Here is an 8339-nt window from a genome sequence, read left to right as displayed (position 1 = left end):
AGTTCTCAATGTCTTTGAAGTTCACTTCATTTGTTGACTTGTGGTAAAAATAGTGGTTTACTAGGAGTAAATCAAGTAATTGTTGGGTTTTAGTGCTTAGTTTTAATTGTAATAAGGGTTAATAAGGGAACTGTTTGTAACCAAAATGGTTATCTGTCAGTAGGGCACTAGATACATCTCGCTGCAGTTCCTCTTCCCGTCTTCATGGGGTCAGTAGAGAGGATCCCTTGGGCTGTGTATAAATACAAGAAGCCAAGCAGGTGGTATTGAGGGAATTGTGTTCAGGGGGCACATCCTCCATGTGGATTATCTCCTTGATAGGAAACTGTGGGTTTGCTGCCTGTTGTAAGTGTTTTTGGTTCTTTTACTTAAGGTAGATTGGACACCTGATGACATGACTGAGCGTTATCATGCATTAGAAAAGAGAAATTAAGTGGAAGACATATTGTTTTGATTCTTTGGTGTTATGGATTCCAGATCCAGTGGCTAGTAGGAACCTATGGTTTCAGCAGTTAACTCATTCTGTAAGATCAAATCAAATCAAATTTAAGGCTCACCAGGGGGGACCCATCCTCCTCTGGTCAAAATACCTACAAGTGATTGTACTACTAATATTAATAGCAGTAATATTGGTATTAGGAATAGCTAGGAGTCTATGAGAACATCAGTGTAGGGTGGGCAGCTAGTCCAAGGCAGGTGGTGGCAGCTGGGGCATGGGCAGCTGGTCTGAAGTGGGTAGCAGGAGGGCTCGGCAGTCGGTCATCCTTCAGTGTCCAGCCGGACATGTGGTATTTTGTATACTTTTATACAGATTGTATACTCGGAAAGAAAGCAGGGAGATGGAATTAGTTTTATTCTATCTGTTTGTACATAAACAGGGGATGTAAACATTTCCAGAGTGTGGCTAATGACTCCGGCAGATCTGACTATGACAGCTTAACTAAAAGGAGAGAACCAGAAGGACAAAAAGACACAGCAGCACTCTGAAACAGTTTGGCATCAATAAAAGGATTTTATAATCAATATGGAATTTAATAGGCAGCCAATGAAGTGATGATAGCACTGGGCTGATATGATCAAATTTTCTAGTTTTAGTGAGGACCCTGGCTGCGGCGTTTTGGACTAGTAGGAGTTTAAATTCCTGCTCGTGCATCCTGACAGTAGTGCGTTACAGTAGTCTAGCCTAGAAGTAATAAAGGCATGTACTAGTGTTTCCGCATCACACAGGGATAGGGCATTTCTTATCTTGGCAATGTTGCGAAGATGTAGAAAAGCTGTCCTAGTGATGCTGCCTATGTGTTGATCGAATGATAAATCTGAATATATTATAACGCCAAGATTTTTTGCTGCTGAGCCAGGTGTGGCTGAGAAGTCGGTGAGATTTAAGATTAAATCTGGTAATTTACTTCTTGCTAATTTTGGACCCAGAAGGAGAACCTCTGTTTTGTTACTGTTTTAATAGGAGGAAGTTACGTGACATCCAGCCTTTCACGTCTTTTACACAGTCCTCTATTTTCTTTAACCTGTATTGGTCATCAGGCTTGGCTGATATGTACAGTTCAGTATCGTCTGCATAACAATGAAAGTTTACGCCATGGTTACTTATAACTGTGCCTAACGGTAAGATGTATAGTATAAATAAGAATGGTCCTAATATAGACCCCTGCGGAATTCCAAATCTCACTTTTGAATAATTGGAAGATAAATTGTTTACCCTAACAAACTGATAACGTTCTGATAGGTAAGATCTGAACCATGATAGGGCTGTCCCTGTAACTCCAACCATGTTTTCTAACCTTTCTAGGAGAATGTTGTGGTCTACTGTATCGAAAGCCGCACTAGGGTCAAGTAGCACTAAGAGAGATATGTAGCCTTGATCAGAGGCAAGAAGATCATTAGTTATCTTAACTAGAGCTGTCTCAGTGCTGTGGTGTGGCCTGAATCCAGATTGAAATTTTTCATATATATGGTTCTTGTGTAGATATGAACTAAGTTGTTGGGCCACAGCTTTTTCTAAGGTGTTTGATATAAACGGTAAGTTAGAAACAGGCCTGTAATTAGACAAAACGGCGACATCAAGATTTGGTTTCTTGATCAGGGGTTTGATAACTGCTAGTTTAAAAGCTTTGGGTACATGGCCCAGACTAAGGGACGAGTTTACAATAGTTGAAATAGGGTTTATAATAACTGACAGTACTTCTTTGAGTAATTTTGAAGGAACTGCATCGAGTATGCAGGTTGTGCAATTTGCAGAAGAGATAATCTTCTCTAGTTCTAGCTGTGGGAGTGGGTAAAAAGTTCTCTCTTTTCTACAGCTGTGTTTTGTTCTATATCAGCCAAGTCAGATGACAGCCAAGCTGGATTTGAATTTGATACTGTGGGTTGAATTTGTTTTCTAATATTTTCAATTTTATTATTAAAGAAGTCCATAAAAACTTCACTAGTGAGAGTTGCTGGAATTTCTGGTTCAGTACCTGCCTGATTTTTTTTGTGATTTGGGAAATCACATTAAACAGTATTCTAGGATTATACTTATTTTTCTCGATCAGCGAGGCCAGATATGCTGAGCGAGCTTCCGTGAGAGCATTTCTATATTCTATAAGGCTGTCCTTCCAGGCAGAGTGGAACACTTCCAGTTTGGTTTGACGACATTTCCGCTCTAATTTCCGAGCTTTGGATGTTCCGAGCATTGCTGTGGTTTGCGGTAGGATATTAAGCTTGTCTATGTTTAGACCTAGTGTCAAAACTAAATCTAACGTATGACTGCAGTTGTGTGTAGGCCCTGTTACATTTTGGGTAAAACCAACAGAATCTAGGATTGAGGTAAATGCCTTTTTTAATGGGTCGTCTACCTTCTCAAAGTGAATATTAAAATCCCCTACAATTATTACTTTATCGTTGCACACAGCCAGGTTTGCAGCGAAGTCACTAAATTCTTTTATAAATTCAGAGTATGGCCCTGGTGGCCTATAAATGTTAAATAATGAAAATGCCTTCTTTTTTGTGACCGGATTTGTAACGTGAATAGAGAGGACCTCAAAGGAAGTAAAAGTGGCGCATTGTTTCTGACTAATATCGAGAGTATTTTGGTATATTATATTATATAGACTCCACCTTATGATAGTGCTATCATCAGAACATGGATACATGTTGATTAGGTTATTTAAACAGACTGATTGAGTTTTTCTATTATTAAATTTAGTTTTAATTCAGGGCAAAGACACAGTCTCTATAAAGCTGATCTTGGGCGAAGCCTCAAGGCGGATCGCAGACGGTCGGTTTAGCCTGTCTGTTTGTCTGCGGCCTGGTCTTGGCTCTGGACTGTCAGCAGCTGTTTACACTACTCTGCCGACTAACTAAAAGACTATGTGCTATGCTGCACGAAAGTAAGGCAGCACCCTCCCGCGTGGGGTGGACACCATCCCTACCTATAAGACCAGGCTTGGCCTCAAAATGCAACCAATTATCTATAAAGCCCACTTGATTTTCGGAACACCACTTGGACATCCAGCAGTTTAACGCCGTAAGCCTGCTCTAGGCCTCAGCGCCGCGCCGCTTTGGGATGGGGCCAGAGCAGATTACGGCATCAGACATCGTCTGGGCCTGTTTAATCACCTCTCTAATATTAGCCTTAGTTACCTCAGACTGCCGCAGACGGATATCATTGGCCCCTACATGAATGACTATCCCCGAATATGTCTTATCAGCTAAGAGTCTAAGGTTGCCACTAATGTCTGGTGCTCTGGCTCTCGATAAACATCTAACTGTAACCGCTGGCGCCCCTAAAGGAGTAGCTAACTTCACGTGTCGAACAATCGAGTCTCCTATGACCAGAGTGCTTTTAACAGGCTTCACAGTGGGTGCTTCACTGAGCGGGGCAAACCTGTTTAACATGCGAATCAGAGGAGCATGGTGTTCCGGTGGGCTAGCTTTGGCCTCAGCGTTAGCTTTAGCCTTTCCGGCTAGACCGCCGTGTCGTCACCCATTCGCCCCGCTGTGAGGGCTCTAACGCCGGAGTCGAGGGGGTACTAACTCTCCCTAGGGCACCCGGAGCTGCTAACGCTGCATCTGGCTGCCTATCCCTTAATAATCCCTGGATACGCACTTCTAACTGGTCTACCTTCTCCGCCAAACAGCTAACTAGCTGGCACTTAGCACAAACACAGCCACTATCGCTAGAGGCAGAAAAGGGCGTTAGACTAAACAAGCCACACTCTGTGCAGACGAAACAACCAGCAGAAGCCATGATATTTCAGCCACTTACCGCTTTTTGTCGATTTAGAAGCTGATGGCACAAAAAACATTACCGCAGTGACACGCTCTCAGTCGCTCGCAGTGACGCGCTCTCAGTCGCTCGCAGTGACGCGATGAGGCTCGCTCAGGCTCAAGATCAGCTGGCAGGTTGGATTGTCCATGTGTGGTGAAAGTGCCAACACCAGGTACATGGCATTCAATTTTAGAAACAGTGCCAGAACCATTATTAGCTACATGTCAATCTTATGCATTATCATGGTTTTTATATCAGCAACAGTCAGCAGATGATATAATAATGGCTTTGTCAGTGCGTTTGTTTAAGCCTAGGTTGAATTGTTCCTGGTTAGGGGAGCTACCATATGTAAATTTACTTGATCAATATGAAAAGGGAATGGCAGTAATTCCTGATGCTATGGAAGTGACAGCAGTTAGGGCTAAAAGCTGTTTTCGTTCAAATGAAACTCATAATGCACTGGGAATGTTTATGGGAAAGTCAGACTGTGATAACTATATGATGGATTTGGGGGAGCCTAGATATACGACTAAGGATGGTTTGTATAAGGTAACTCTTTATGTGCCATATCTTAAACAGGAGGTAACATTGAAGGTGCAGAATCAAGTTTTGCCTGGAAATGTGACGATAGGGAATTTTAAGGATATTTGGTGGGTTTGCAGTAATAAGGCATATATACACTGCTCAAAATAATAAAGGGAACACTCAAATAACACATCCTAGATCTGAATGAATGAAATATTCTCATTGAATACTTTGTTCTGTACAAAGTTGAATGTGCTGACAACAAAATCACACAATCATCAATGGAAATCAAATTTATTAACCAATGGAGGCCTGGACTTGGAGTCACACACAATATTAAAGTGGAAAAACACACTACAGGCTGATCCAACTTTGATGTAATGTCCTTAAAGCAAGTCAAAATGAGGCTCAGTATTGTGTGTGGCCTCCACGTGCCTGTATGACCTCCCTACAATGCCTGGGCAAGTTCCTGATGAGGTGGCGGATGGTCTCCTGAGGGATCTCCTCCCAGACCTGGACTAAAGCATCCGCCAACTCCTGGACAGTCTGTGGTGCAACGTGGCGTTGGTGGATGGAGCAAGACATGATGTCCCAGATGTGTTCAATCGGATTCAGGTCTGGGGAACGGGCGGGCCAGTCCATAGCTATAATGCCTTCATTTTGCAGGAACTGCTGACACACTCCAGCCACATGAGGTCTAGCATTCTCCTGCATTAGGAGGAAGCCAGGGCCAACCACACCAGCATATGGTCTCAAAAGGGGTCTGAGAATCTTATCTCGGTACCTAATGGCAGTCAGGCTACCTCTGGCGAGCACATGGAGGGCTGTGCGGCCCTCCAAAGAAATGCCACCCCACACCATTACTGACCCACTGCCAAACCGGTCATGCTGAAGGATGTTGCAGGCAGCAGATCGCTCTCCACAGCGTCTCCAGACTCTGTCACGTTTGTCACATGTGCTCAGTGTGAACCTGCTTTCATCTGTGAAGAGCACAGGGCGCCAGTGGCGAATTTGCCAATCCTGGTGTTCTCTGGCAAATGCCAAGCATCCTGCATGGTGTTGGGCTGTGAGCACAACCCCATCTGTGGACGTCGGGCCCTCATACCATCCTCATGCAGTTGGTTTCTAACCGTTTGTGCAGACACATGCACATTTGTGCCCTGCTGGAGGTCATTTTGCAGGTCTCTGGCAGTGCTCCTCCTGTTCCTTCTTGCACAAAGGTGGAGGTAGCAGTCCTGCTGCTGGGTTGTTGCCCTCCTACGGCCTCCTCCACGTCTCCTGGTGTACTGGCCTGTCTCTTGGTAGCGCCTCCAGTCTCTGGACACTACGCTGACAGACACAGCAAACCTTGGCACAGCTCGCTTTGATGTGCCATCCTGGATGAGCTGCACTACCTGAGCCACTTGTGTGGGTTGTAGAGTCTCATGCTACCACGAGTGTGAAAGCACCAACATTCAAAAGTGACCAAAACATCAGCCAGAAAGCATCGGTACTGAGAAGTGGTCTGTGGTCCCCACCTGCAGAACCACTCCTTTACTGAGTGTGTCTTGCTAATTGCCAATAATTTCCACCTGTTGTCTATTCCATTTGCACAACAGCTGTGAAATTGATTGTCAATCAGTGTTGCTTCCTAAGTGGACAGTTTGATTTCACAGAAGTTTGATTTACTTGGAGTTTAAGTGTTTATTTTTTTGAGCAGTGTATTTCTATCGCATGGGTGGATTGGATGTTATATGGCAACATTGAAACTTCCGTATGAGGTCTTTTCTGTCTGGAGGAATGACTAATGAAGGTCAATCTAGTGCTGTTTCAGGAAGTAGACAGAAGAGAGCACTTGCACAATTTGACACATTAGATGCCTATCATTGGAGAATACGTGAGAAGTGGTGTATAGGAATACTTCCATGGTATGGTGTGGTATTTTTGGCAGACCATATTGATAACATTACCTACACCCTGCAGGGTTTTGTGAATGAGACAATTAAGGGGTTTGAATATTTGTCAAATACTCAAGAGTCACAGATTGACATTATTAAAACATGATATGGCTCTTGATTATATTTTGGCCAAACAAGGTAGACTTAGTTTAGCTCTGAATTTGACTGGGGATGCTTGTTATACTTTGATTCCTGATAGTTCTGATAATATGACCAATGTCATAGATGCATTGAAGATTATAAGAGATGCGTTTGGGGCATCAGAGGGTGCCAGATGTTCTGCTAATGCTTGGTTGCAGGCTAGATTAGGATCAGTAGGAGCAGTGGTGGTTCAGATTTTGGTAGCAGCTCTTTTAGTGCTGTGTGTGATGTTTTGTTGTTGTACGTTGCTGTTGACCTTTGCGAAAGCGAATTTCTGCGAATTTTTGTTAAAATTCCACCAAAATCCAGATTTTTCCAGAAATTTTTCTGAATAATTAGTTTTCATGTTACGCATTTTATGTATCCGTACTGGGGAATCACTCATTTTGAAGTTTTCATTAACTGTGTACTGTCACTTTAAGAGTCAAGGTGTTGCTATGCCTCTGCTGCAGTGTCTTCAGTCTGCTAAATGCAAACTGAGAGAAGGGGGCGTGATGACCTGCATGCACGTGTGTGTGTGTGTGTGTGTGTGTGTGTGTGTGTGTGTGTGTGTGTGTGTGTGTGTGTGTGTGTGAGAGAGAGAGAGAGAGAGACTGTCTGCAGAGCTTACACTGTATATTTTTATGTTCATACAGCTATTATAAGGAGAACCAGTACCCAGGAGGAGTTGTGGTCCGAGTCCTTTCTTTAGTCATCGCAGCACTCATCGAACAGATTATTAAGGGGTTAAGGGTTATTCAGTGGGACTGCTTTGAAAACACCATGAACACATGTTACATAGGCAACCAAAGAAACCCACTAATGTAAGTATTTTCTCTGTTTTAATTATCATAACCATATTGTATTATCTTAGTGTAATGTCATTTTAACGTATTTTGGACCTATTCCTCATAACAAGCATTAAAATCGCTAGTAGTACGCTGATGTCTTGGTAGCTAACTAACTAAATTTCCTGTTACACCTTAAATGATGCAGCAGTTACATTCTGGCACCCCATTTAATGTGGAAAGGGAAAATTCTAACAAGAAGCTGGTGAACAGCTGACTTCAGCTTCACATCACCAAATAATTAGGAGGTGGGCAATAATAAGTAATTGTCATATCCCCCCTTTTGAAGGCATATGATGCCCTAAATTTAACTAAAGACCAGTAGTGAGGTTGCTGAATTTTACCACTCTTCTGATATCACTGCAGAGCACCGCTGATAGCCTGATAATTATGTAATGTCCCATTTTGTTTTCATTTTCAAGGAGCAAGATGACACTCGAAAACAAGGGTAGTGGTAAAAATAAGAAATGGGAGTGGGGCCAAAATCTACGGTGTTAAATTCTGAACTGAAGTCTATAAATAGTGGGCGTAAGTGTTGAAGAGTATGGTGAAGTGCAAGATTAACTGTATTGTCAGCAAATCTCTTAGCTTCATACATGAACTGCAGCAGATCAATCTTTGGTGTTATACAAAATTCCAGAT

The sequence above is a fragment of the Pygocentrus nattereri genome, chromosome 1 (genome assembly GCF_015220715.1).
Source record: "Pygocentrus nattereri isolate fPygNat1 chromosome 1, fPygNat1.pri, whole genome shotgun sequence".
In the NCBI taxonomy this organism is placed as follows: Eukaryota; Metazoa; Chordata; class Actinopteri; order Characiformes; family Serrasalmidae; genus Pygocentrus; species Pygocentrus nattereri.
This window is presented reverse-complemented; position numbering follows the sequence as displayed.